Source organism: Staurois parvus, unplaced genomic scaffold, assembly GCF_062004578.1.
Source record: "Staurois parvus isolate SC_StPar_1 unplaced genomic scaffold, SC_StPar_1.0 ptg000029l, whole genome shotgun sequence".
Classification (NCBI taxonomy): Eukaryota; Metazoa; Chordata; class Amphibia; order Anura; family Ranidae; genus Staurois; species Staurois parvus.
In genome coordinates this window covers 449,021-461,347 of record NW_028317825.1, presented here as the reverse complement: position 1 = coordinate 461,347, position 12,327 = coordinate 449,021, and the positions used below count along the sequence as shown (strand labels likewise).

The window sequence follows — 12,327 nt, the reverse complement described above, 5'->3', positions numbered from 1 at the left end:
CCGTTCCTTATGTCCAGCCGAAGCCGGACATCCAGTACTAGGTCAGGGGGTTCTCCCGAAGAGAAAACCCCCTAGGGACAGGGGAGGAAGGAACCGTATGGCCACACATCCTCCCCCTAGACGTCAGGGTAGGCCCGAGGACCCACACCCTCCATCCTGTGAGAAAAACACACACAAAAGTAAAAAGTGACAAACGTGGGGTGAGGAAAAATAAATAAATAAATAATTAAATAAATCTATAAAAATAATAAAAAGTGTCGTGCCCAAATTGTGCACTGACCAGACCCTGAGGCCTGTAGCAAAAAAAATTGCCCAGAACTTGACCAAAAGGCCCGGTCCTAGAGGCGCAGTGCAAAAAGTGTTTAAACTCGGTGACCATGTGCTCATTCACAACATGGGGTCCCACACCCAAGTGTTACTCAGAGCACCCCTGAGGCGACTACTCAGGGGGCACCTAGTTTGCGGACTCTCTGCCTTCCCAGCCCCAGGCCAGACCCAGGTAGACCGTCCAAATCAGGAGGCAACTGGGTCCTTCAGACGTTCCAAAGGAGAATTACTCCCGAGGCCCCAGAACGAATCATGGCGCTCCCCGGTTTCTGTCCTCCCCGTAATAGCCATCCAGACCCCCATCATTCCAGTGAGGGTACTGTACAACAACCATCCCCGTAAACTAGAATGGTCGGTAGCACCCCCACTGGACACTGATAAGAACAGATACTACACTTGATCTTAGCCAAAAGGCCGAGAAGCTCATCTTATTGGCTTTGTGTGCGGATTCTCCCTCTGCCTGTCTCTCCCAGTCTGCTGCTGTACAGTGACTGCAAAAGGCTTATAGTAAGCCACATTTGGGTTCTTACATTTCTTTCATTTAGAAATATGTTTAATGATGTAATAATGAATACGGACCTAGATTAATTTGTGTCATTTAAACTGACCTGGAGTTCAGCTTTAACTATGAAAGGGGGTCCCCAGCAAATAGAGATATTGTATGTTGAGATTGTGCAAATGGCAATTATAGACATAGTTAACATATTCTTGCATACAGTTGTTAAATGGGGCCCTCAATATTAAAGCGTCTAAAAGGTCCATAATGTAAACTGATTTTCCACACACGTTCAAGAAACCACTTCTGGAAGAATTGGCTGTCCAGGCCTGAGTCCGAGAGGGAGATGACGGGACTCGATTCTCAGCAAGCAGATCTGGTCACCTGTTTTGCTTTAGAGCTCACCTGATCTACATTATTATTATTATACAGTATTTATATAGCGCCAAAGGGTATGCTCAGCGCTGTACAGTAGCAAGGGGGACAGAACATGAGACAAGACAGTAACAATACAATACACGAGGGGTTCGAGGGCCCTGCTCTTTCGAACTTACAATCTAGGAGGGAGGGGAAAGTGGTACAGGAGGAGATGGCTATGGGGGATGCAGAGGCGGGAGGAGTGGAGGAGGTTAGTTGTTAGGTGAGGTCGGGTGTTAGGTGAGGTTGGGGTAGGCTTCCCTGAAGAGGAGAGTTTTCAGGGTACGCCTGAAAGTGAGGAGGGTAGGCGACAGTCTGATGGATTGGGGTAGGGAGTTCCAGAGGATGGGGGAAGTCCTGGAGAAGTCCTGCAATCGATCGTGGGAGGAGGAGACCATGGAGCTAGAGAGTAGGAGGTCCTGTGAGGAGCGGAGGGCACGGGTAGGGTAGTATTTGGGTATCAGGTCAGTTATGTAGTTTGGGGCGGCATTGTGAATGGCTTTGTAGGTCAGAGTTAGCAGTTTGATTTGATGCGTTGGGCAATCGGGAGCCAATGAAGGGATTGGCAGAGGGGGGAGGCAGATGTGGAGCGGTTGGTGAGATGGATGAGTCTAGCCGCTGAATTTAGGATCGACTGGAGAGGAGATAGCGCTCTTTTGGGTAGGCCAGTGAGAAGGGAATTGCAATAGTCCAGGCGTGAGATGATGAGGGAGTGTACGAGTTGTTTGGTGGTGTCTGGGGTGAGGAATGCATATCTTGGTGATGTTGCGGAGGTGGAGCCTGCAAGATCTAGATAGCAGTTGGATGTGGGGTAGGAAGGAGAGGTGGGAGTCCAGGGTGACACTCAGGACTTTGGCGTGTGGGGTGGGAGAGATGGTGGTGTTGTTAGTAGTGATGGAGAAGATGGGGGGGGCACGGGGTTGGGGGAAGACCAGGAGCTCGGTTTTGGATAGGTTGAGTTTGAGGAAATGGATCGACATCCAGTCTGATATGTCGTTTAGGAGGTGGGCGATGCGGGCAGAGAATGAGGGGGTGAGGTGGGGGGTGGAGAGGTAAATTTGGGTGTCGTGGGCATAGAGGTGGTAATTGAAGCTGTGGGAGTGAATAAGTTTGCCAAGGGAGGAGGAATAGATGGAGAAGAGGAGGGGCCCAAGGAGGGAGAGGGAGGGGGAGGTGGCAGGGTTGTAGGTGACGCTGAAGGAGCATTGGGAAAGAGGAGAACCAGGAGAGAGCAGCGTCCTTGATGCCAAGGGAGTGCAGTTTGGCAAGGAGGAGAGGGTGGTCAACAGTGTCGAAGGCCGCGGAGAGGTCGAGGAGCAGGAGGATAGAATAGTGGCCATGGGCTTTGGCGGTTAGCAGGTCGTTGGTGATTTTAAGTAGGGCGGTTTCGGTGGAGTGCAGGGGACGGAAGCCAGACTGTAGGGGGTCAAGGAGGTTGTTATCAGTGAGGTGGGCGCTTAGGCGATTGTAGGCCAGGCGCTCAAGGAACTTGGAAGTGAAAGGCAACAAGGAGATGGGTCTAAGGTTGTTAGGGTTGGTGGGGTCAAGGGAGTATACATATACTGTATATGGCTTTGGTCAGACAAACGTGCTTACTGAGATACTTATTTTACATGAAATGTGACGGTTTATACTGCCAAAAAAAAAAAAGAATCTGTCATACTCATGGATGTGCAATTCATATCACCCAACGCCCCGGACATGTGCTGGGCAGGTAGGTTTTTTATTGCCTTTAGCCCTGGTGCGAGCAAGCAGCAGGGCTCATCTGTCAGGTGGAAGAATACATGTCAGGTGGAAGCGCTGCTGCCAGCCAATTGGTTCCACATAGCCCACAGTGCCAGCCGCCGCCTCCCAGGCTCCGCTTGCCCATGTGCGGGCCCAGGACTGGTTCAGTGGGTGCCAATGGTATGTCAGGATGCGGGTATAGAGGAGGGAGGAGAGTGGACACGTCCGCTCCCCTCCCCTTTTTGTCCTGACCCGGACGTGAGGTGACGTCACTTCCGGGTCCCTGTTGACAGATGTGCACTGTATTACATTCAGTGTAGTACAGGGGAGATATGCAGGGTCTATTAGACCCTGAATTTCTCAAAAAAAGAGAACCTGTCACCCAAAAATAATCACATAAGGGACTTTTTGTCTCCTATGTGATAAAAAAAAAGTTAAGTAAAACAAGTATTTAGTCAACCACCTATTATGCAAGTTCTCCTTCTTAAAAAGATGAGAGAGGCCTGTAATTGGCATCATAGGTAGACCTCAACTATGAGAGACAAAATGAGAAAAAAAAATCCAGACAATCACATTGGCTCATTTGGAAAGAATTTATTTGCAAATTATGGTGGAAAATAAGTATTTGGTCAATATCAAAAGTTCATCTCAATACTTTGTTATATATCCTTTGTTGGCAATGACAGAGGTCAAACGTTTCCTGTAAGTCTTCACAAGGTTGGCACATGCTGTTGTTGGTATGTTGGCCCATTCCTCCATGCAGATCTCCTCTAGAGCAGTGATGTTTTGGGGCTGTCGCTGGGCAACACGGACTTTCAACTCCCTCCAAAGCTTTTCTATGGGGTTGAGATCTGGAGACTGGCTAGGCCACTTCAGGACCTTGAAATGCTTCTTATGAAGCCACTCCTTCGTTGCTCAGGCGGTATGTTTGGGATCATTGTCATGTTGGAAGACCCAGCCACATTTCATCTTCAATGCCCTTGCTGATGGAAGGAGGTTTGCACTCAGAATCTCACGATACATGGCCCCATTCATTCTGTCCTGTACATGGATCAGTTGTCCTGGTCCCTTTGCGGAGAAACAGCCCCAAAGCATGATGTTGCCACCCCCGTGCTTCACAGTAGGTATGGTGTTCTTTGGATGCAACTCAGCATTCTCTCTCCTCCAAACACAACGAGTTGTGTTTCTACCAAAAAGTTCTATTTTGGTTTCATCTGACCATATGACATTCTCCCAATCCTCTTTTGGATCATCCAAATGCTCTCTAGCAAACTTCAGACGGACATGTACTGGCTTAAGCAGGGGGACACGTCTGGCACTGCAGGATCTGAGTCCCTGTCGGCGTAGTATATTACTGATGGTAGCCTTTGTTACGTTGGTCCCAGCTCTCTGCAGGTCATTCACTAGGTCCCCCCGTGTGGTCCTGGAATTTTTGCTCACTGTTCTTGTGATCATTTTGACCCCACGGATTGAGATCTTGCGTGGAGCCCCAGATCGAGGGAGATTATCAGTGGTCTTGTATGTCTTCCATTTTCTAATTATTGCTCCCACAGTTGATTTGTTCACACCAGGCTGCTTGCCTATTGCAGATTCAGTCTTCCCAGCCTGGAGCAGGTCTACAATTTTGTTTCTGGTGTCCTTCGACAGCTCTTTGGTTTTCACCATAGTGGAGTTTGGAGTGTGACTGTTTGAGGTTGTGGACAGGTGTCTTTTATACTGATAAAAAGTTCAAACAGGTGCCATTGATACAGGTAATGAGTGCAGGACAGAGGAGCCTCTTAAAGAAGAAGGTACAGGTCTGTGAGAGCCAGAAATCTTCCTTGTTTGTAGGTGACCAAATACTTATTTTCCACCATAATTTGCAAATAAATTCTTTCCAAATCAGCCAATGTGATTGTCTGGATTTTTTTTCTCATTTTGTCTCTCATAGTTGAGGTCTACCTATGATGCCAATTACAGGCCTCTCTCATCTTTTTAAGTGGGAGAACTTGCACAATTGGTGGCTGACTAAATACTTTTTTGCTCCACTGTATAACCCCCCCAAATTTTTCAAGGCTCCCCACCCCCATATACGTACACACGCACAAATGTAAAAGCATGCACAGGGGCGCCCACACATGAAAACAACGATTGCTATACACATGTTACATATTGCTGCGCACGCCAGAATGAGAGCAATAATTATAGCACCAGAACTCCCCTGTAATGCTAAACTGATGACCTATAATAGCCTTTAAAGCGTCACCTGTAGAAAATATAGGGTACTACAGTTTGTTGCTGTTTCACAAGCGCACACAAATTTAAGGTTTGATATGTTGGATATCTATTTACTGGATGCAACCTCATCTTTTATATTTTACAAAAAAATTGGATAATGTATTGCTTTTTGTGCCCTATAATTAACTTAAGTGTATTTTTTACTAAAAGTTTGTGATAATATTGTGTGACATAAAAAATTGGAACTACTGCTATTTTATTCTCCAGGGCCTCTGATTTCAGAAAATAAAGCATGTTTTGGAGTTTTGTGTAATCTTCAGGCCTTAAATTATTTTTTAAACGTGTGCAAAAAATGCAAAAATGGCTCTGGCAGCAAAAGGGATAAAGAATAAGCCTGACACTCCCCTTTCCTGACGAACAGCCAATCGGTGCTCATTACACTGCAAGGTATCACTCCTCCCTGCTAGTCCCTGGGTGTGGTGCAGGAGACAGGCAGGGAGGGGAGGAGGAGATAAACAGCACAATATTAAAAATATTAAACGTTTAAGTCACCATAAAGTCCCTTTCATTTTTAAAAGCCCCAGACATTCCATAAACCACCTCTTATTTAAATACGGTTTTGGTTAAAACATTTTTTTTTTACATTAGGACAAGTAGATTTGGACACCAATTTAGTCCCTGGACAAGTAGTTTTTTTTTTAAATTTCCATACCCCTGCATACTGCATGCTATAATTCATTGCTTTGTATATCCCGTTAGCTTTAACCAAGTTGAAGACTTATGTGAACTTTTGCACAATTCTTTGAATAGCTTTCCTTGTTCGAGCATATGCCTTCCAGAAAACAGAGGTCATGTTCAGACTGAAATTTGTGTTTATGCCTATCAAAGCATGCAAATGGTTTACTATTCCTAAGACAAACATAAAGGGCACCGCAAAACATGTTTAAGTGAAGTAGAAAGAAGAGCAATAAATCTTGATGGCAGCACAATGTACCATGCCTGTAGGCTTTGCTGCCTAGATCAGTCTCATAAATCTGATATATAATGTCCAGTTTGGTCTACTGTTTACTCACTGTAAATAGTAATTAGACACATGGCTTCCACATGTGGATCAAATTAACTATTCAATGTAAATAAAAGCCAACAAGTGACAGAGAGTGCCAAGATAATGTTGACAGCTCAGATAAAGATTATTTGCCACTGTGATAATTTAAAAATAGGTAATGCAATTCATGGTTTTCAAGGGGCTCCTTCATCAAGGCTTAATGATGTTGGGCTGGAATAGAAGGTCTGGGCTAAAACAACTGGGAATCATTGAGTTTCAAAAACAGCAAAAAGTCTGCTCCAATTGCTGTTGTAGCAGCATCATAACTCCTTGAAAAAGGGGGCTCCTTGGAACCTCCAAAATGCTTTGACTGCTTTTAAAGGATTACTGCGATAAATAAACTTAGACTAAACTAGACTGTCAGCAAAATCTGTCTGTCCTCTTTTTCTATGAACTTTAAGACATTTTCCAGAGGGCCAGGTCAGAGTGCTTTGTATACTAAGGAGCCCCACTTAATAAGAACTTTCACACCAGATTGGAATACTTATGAACATCAGAGTCCTGCACTCCACTGCCTTGTATTCACCCCTCAGAGTTGGAACTGTCCTAAATATGACAGCAAGATGGGACTCTAATGTGCGCGTCCCCTACCCGTAAATGCAAAATCGCATATATATGTGATTTTGTGCACCCGTGCCGACCTGTAGCAGTACTTCTGCTATAGGGCATATGGGAAGCGGTTAATATGTACTATTTGTTGTATATCAAAAAGCCGTGTGATTCCGGTGGGTCACTGTGCCCCCAATGACCTGGAACCCACTGCCAGCATTTAGTGTGTTGGTTAGCCCACTGGTTAATGCAGTTTTGCATGCTTTGTCTAATGATCGGCCTTCTTCTGTGTTGCTTTCTCCTCATAGTCTTCTTCTCTACTACTGTACATTTTTCTTTCCTTTTTCTGTTTTCCCTCTTTGAGTCCCTGGGGCCCACGACAAGAGGCATCTTGTTTTTCCATCACTATGACACTTAATTGGTCATCTTTAAATGCTCAGGGCATGAATTCCCCCCCAAAATCAAGTGAAGGTTTTCAGATTTATGGAAAAACCATATGGACATTTTTTGTCTACAGGAAACTCATCTTGCAATCAACTCCTGCCCTAAATATTTTGATACACGGTACCCCCAAATTTAGCAGGCAACCGGTCTGATTAATAGAGGGGGGTGCTCATAGCATTCAACAAAAATGTTTTCTCTTTTGTTGCACAAAACAGATAGCAGACCTGAACAGTAGATACCTTCTGCTTCAAGGCGTGCTGCAAGATGCGGAAGTTACCATCATGACTTGTTATGCTCCAAAAAACAACCCAGAACCTTTTATTAACCATGTCTGCTCCCTTTTGGCAACCCAAAAAAGAGGTGCTGTCCTTTCAGCTGGGATTCAAATTTAGTACTAAATCTGTTTTTGCCTCAGACAGTTCTGCTCCTTCTACTGATGCTAAAAAAATGTCTATGTCTTTACTGGTTTATGATCTGGTAGACCTCTGGCGAGAGCTTCACCCTCTGGGTAAGGACTGTACACACTACTCCCACCTGCACCATTCTCATTCTAGAATTAACCATGTCTTTGTGTTACGCAAACATCTCCCCCTGGTGTTGTCAACCTCTATTCTTGTAGCTCCCTGGACTGTGCACAACCCTATTCTGGTGGTTAGTCGCTCTCTTCTCTACAACTCCACACTCCTCTTGAATCATGAATGACTCACTGCTGTCGCTGAAGGAAATTCAGACCGACCTTACTCAAAAATATGTAGAATATTTTTAGCTCAATTTGGGGTCAGTCTCTTCTCCCGTGACCCTCTGGGAAGCCTACAAGGCACCCCTCTGTGGCCACATTATTCAGCTAGCCTCAAAACACAAACAAGACTGAGAGCTCAAACAACACCAGTTGGAGTCTCTTACAGTGCAATTTAAACAAGCTCCTACCCCTTCCAACCATAAAGTGTTGGACCAGGTATGCACTGAACTGGACCTTTATCTCACCAAAGCGGCTGAACAATCCTTATGATGGTCTCGCCAAAAATAGTACCCTAAAGCAAACAAACTAGACATGATGCTGGCTAACAGGTTATGAACCTTTGCTCCAAAATTCAACCCAATCACCCTACGCACCCATCATAATGTTCTTACAAGTAACCCAACATGGGTGCTGGATAAATTTAGGTATCACGTTACTACTTTATATGCAGCTCCCACTCACATGGATGCTACATTTCTAAACTGCCTCTCCACGCCTAAGCTTGGTCTCATGGACCGTGATATTCCCATTTCTGAGGCCCCCCAATGTATCAAAGACCTGAAGGTGGAGAAACGGTTATACTGTAAAGTACTATAAAAAAACTGGTGGACGTTCTTGCCCCTCATTTAGCGACCCTATACAATTCAGTTAAAAATGGCTCAGCATTATCCTCGAATTTATTGACTGCTAACATTGTGATGCTTCCCAAACCTGACCGTGATCATTCTTCTTGGGCCAGTTTAAGACCTATTTCTCTTATCAATATTGATATGAATATTTTCACAAACATTTTATCCAACCGCCAAATTGTTTTTTTGACTCATTTAATCAAAAAATACCAGGTCAGCTTTGTTCTGCAATGACTTATTATTATACAGGATTTATATATAGCACCAACAGTTTGCTCAGCATTTTACAATATAAAGGGAGACAATACAGCAACAATACAGTTCAATACAAGAGGGTTAGGAGGGCCCTGCTCCTTGGAGCTTACAATCTAAGAGGGAGGGCTGGTGGTACAAAAGGTAATAACTGTGGGGATGAACTTATAGGAGGAATAGAAGATTCCGTTATTAGTTGAAGACAGGATAGGCTTCCCGGAAGAGATAGGTTTTCAGAGATCGCCTAAAAGTGGGCAAAGTAGGCGATAGTCTGATAGATTGGGGTAGAGAGGTCCAGGGGATGGGGGAGGCTCTGGAGAAGTCCTGGAGATGAGCATTGGAGGAGGAGATAATGGAGCTAGAGAGCAGGAGGTTGTGGGAGGAGCGGAGATGATGGTTTGGGTGATATTTGGAGACAAGATTGGTGATGTAATTTGGGGAAGAGTTATAAATGGCTTTATATGTTATTGTTAACGTTTTGAATTTTATTTGTTGGGCAATGGGAAGCCAGTGGAGTGATTGACAGAGAGGGGTAGCAGATATGGAACGGTTAGTAAGGTGGATGAGTCTGGCAGCAGCATTCATGATAGACTGAAGAGGAGATAGCCTTCCATGTTCACTGTTTAAAAATCCAGTTATAGACCTGGGTAGGTGACCAGTTTTTTACAGATTACACCTAGTACCCTGGCATGAGGGGAGGGACTGATGGTTGTATTATTGATCTTGATGGAGAAGTCAGGGGAGGGGGCACGGGCTGGAGGGAATAGTATGAGCTCAATTTTAGAAAGATTGAGTTTGAGGAAATGGGGTGACATCCATGCTGATATGACACTTAGTAGGTTAGTATTGCAAGAGGAAACTGAAGGGGTGAGGTGAGGAGTAGAAAGATAGATTTGTGTGTCATCAGCATAGAGAAGGTACTTAAAGCCATGGGAGTTTATCAAGTGACCAAGGGAGGAGGTGTAGATGGAGAAAAGAAGGGGTCCAAGGACAGAACCTTGAGGGACCCCTACAGAAAGAGGACGTGGAGAGGAGGAGACAGAGTAATAGGTAACGCTGAAGGAGCACTGTGATAGGTAGGAGGAGAACCAGGAGAGAGCAGAGTCTCGGAGGCCAAGATTTGGAGTTTTTTGAGGAGGAGGGGATGGTCAACAGTATCAAAAGCTGCAGAGAGGTCAAGTTGTAAGAGTATAGAGTAGTGGCCATTGGTTTTAGCAGTTAGTAAATCATTAGTGAGTTTTAGTAAGGCAGGTTCAGTGGAGTGGAGTGAGCAAAAGCCAGACTGTAAAGGGTCAAGAAGGTTGTTGTCAGTGAGGTAGGAGCTCAGGTGATTGTAGACTAAGCGTTCTAAGCGTTTAGAGGTAACGGGAGCAGGGAGATGAGTCTTAAGTTGTTAAGGTTGGAGGGGTCCAGCGAGGGCTTTTTCAGTATGGGAGTGATGTGTGCATGCTTTAGAGGGGTGGGGAAAGCACCATTAGAGAGGGAGAGATTGAAGAAGTGAGTGAGGGAGCATAGTAAAGAAGAAAAGGGTGACCGTAGTAGTTGAGAGGGGACAGAATCCAGGGGGCAGGTGGTGAGACAGGCTTCAGAGAAAACTTTAGTGACCTCTTCAGTAGTAGCAAGGTCAAAAGAGGAAAGTGTTGAGGGAGGTTTAGTATAAGGTATGATAAGAGGGATAGATGTCTGTGCAGTGGAAATACCCCTACGAATTGCATCAATCTTGTTTTTGAAATGATTTGCAATCTCGTAAGTAGTGAGTGAGTTACTGGGTGGAGGTGGAGGTGGAGAAAGTAGAGAGTTAAAAGTAGAGAAGAGATGAGAAGGAATAGATGACAAGGTATTAATAAGTGTGACAAAGTAGGCTTGTTTGGCAGCATGGAGGGAGGAATTGTATGTTAAGAAAGTATATTTATATAGGGTGAATGCTTGCTGAGATTTGGTTTTACGCCACAATTGCTCCAGTGCTTGGCTATGTCTCTTAAGATTTCTGGTGTCGAGAGTCTGCCAATGTTGTAATAGTCGGGGCCTGATACTTTGTGTTGTTAGAGGAGCAAGTGAGTCTAGTGTGGATGAAAGTGAACTGTTGTAGACAGCAGTGGTCAGGGCAGGGCAGGACAGGGGAGAGATACTGTCATAGAGGTGATCAGTTGCAGAATGGAAAAGAGAAGGGTTTAAGTTGTGAAAGTTTTTGCGGGTAATTGTTTGCTAATTGATAGGTGTTTGAAGACGAGGACACTGTGAAGGAGATGAGATTGTGATCAGAAGGAAGGAAAGGGGGTGTTTGTGAGGTTGTAGGGAGTGCAGATCGTATATTAACAACATCTAGCCCATCATCGTTCAGTGGAATCAATGCTCTTATCCATCGACATCAGTAAGGCGTTCAATACTTTATTGTGGCTTTATCTTGTGACTGTTCTTCAACATTATGGGTTTGGTCTATCTCTCCTGCACTGGATAGCGGCTTTATATGACTCTGCTCAGGCTAAACGTAAATACTATGACTTGGAGTCAACTGTCTTTCCAATACGAAGGGGCACTCGCCAAGGTTGTCCACTTTCCCCATTTCTCTTTGTCTTGGCGCTAAAATCTTTGGCGGAGGCTATTCGCACTCACCCAGATATTACAGGTATTATGGTGGCAGGCTCTTCCCATAAAAGGTCACTATTTGCTGATAACATACTTATGACTTTGACCTCCCCTAGAATCTCCTTACCAAACCTATTTTCTATCCTAGACACTTTTTCTTCGTTATCAGGACTCAATCCTCCCTAGTCCAGGGCAATATCCAAAAAACCTTTCACCCTCTAAATTAAAAGTCGAGTTTAGTTTTTTTTTTCTGTGAAATCATACTTGTCTATGTGGATGCCAAAAAAAAATAGAAATATCCCCCTGGGACTGTATGGTAAAAAACACATAAAGTATCCGAAAATATAAAACAATAAATGTTTATTACAAAATACGTTTCGATAAAAATGAATCGAAATATTCAATAGAGTTGATTTGCAATACAGTGATTCACAATTCACATTTAGCAAAATATACAATGTGCATGAGACCTGACTGTCTGTGTTACATCAGTTGACAAGCGGGCTGAAAACCTAAAAGAGCTTGAATAGCACAGGATATCTTTCTATTTTTTCTTGGTGTTCATACATGGGATGTGGCAAAAACATCATTAATGGTGGGACATTTTACCAAATTTTCCATTTTTGCCTACTTAGGTCGGTCCGATGCTGCATCTATCTCCCGCCAGTTTTAAGGGTGAGAACTCAGTGATCACAGAACAGGGGCGGACTGACCATTTGGAAACTCAGGCACTGCCCGCGGGCCTGGGGTTAGTAGGGAGCCCCATGAGATGCTCCTGGTACCTTTTTCATAGGCTTTTTTGAGTTTGGGCAAGGACACGGGTCCCATGATCCCCTATTGC

General features: G+C 44.5%; 1 pseudogene; it reads right to left on the bottom strand.

Moving 5' to 3' along the window:
• Nucleotides 1-638: 638 nt before the first annotated feature.
• Nucleotides 639-753, bottom strand: LOC149471031 (U2 spliceosomal RNA; annotated as a pseudogene).
• Between the last annotated feature and the right edge of the window lie 11,574 nt (nucleotides 754-12,327).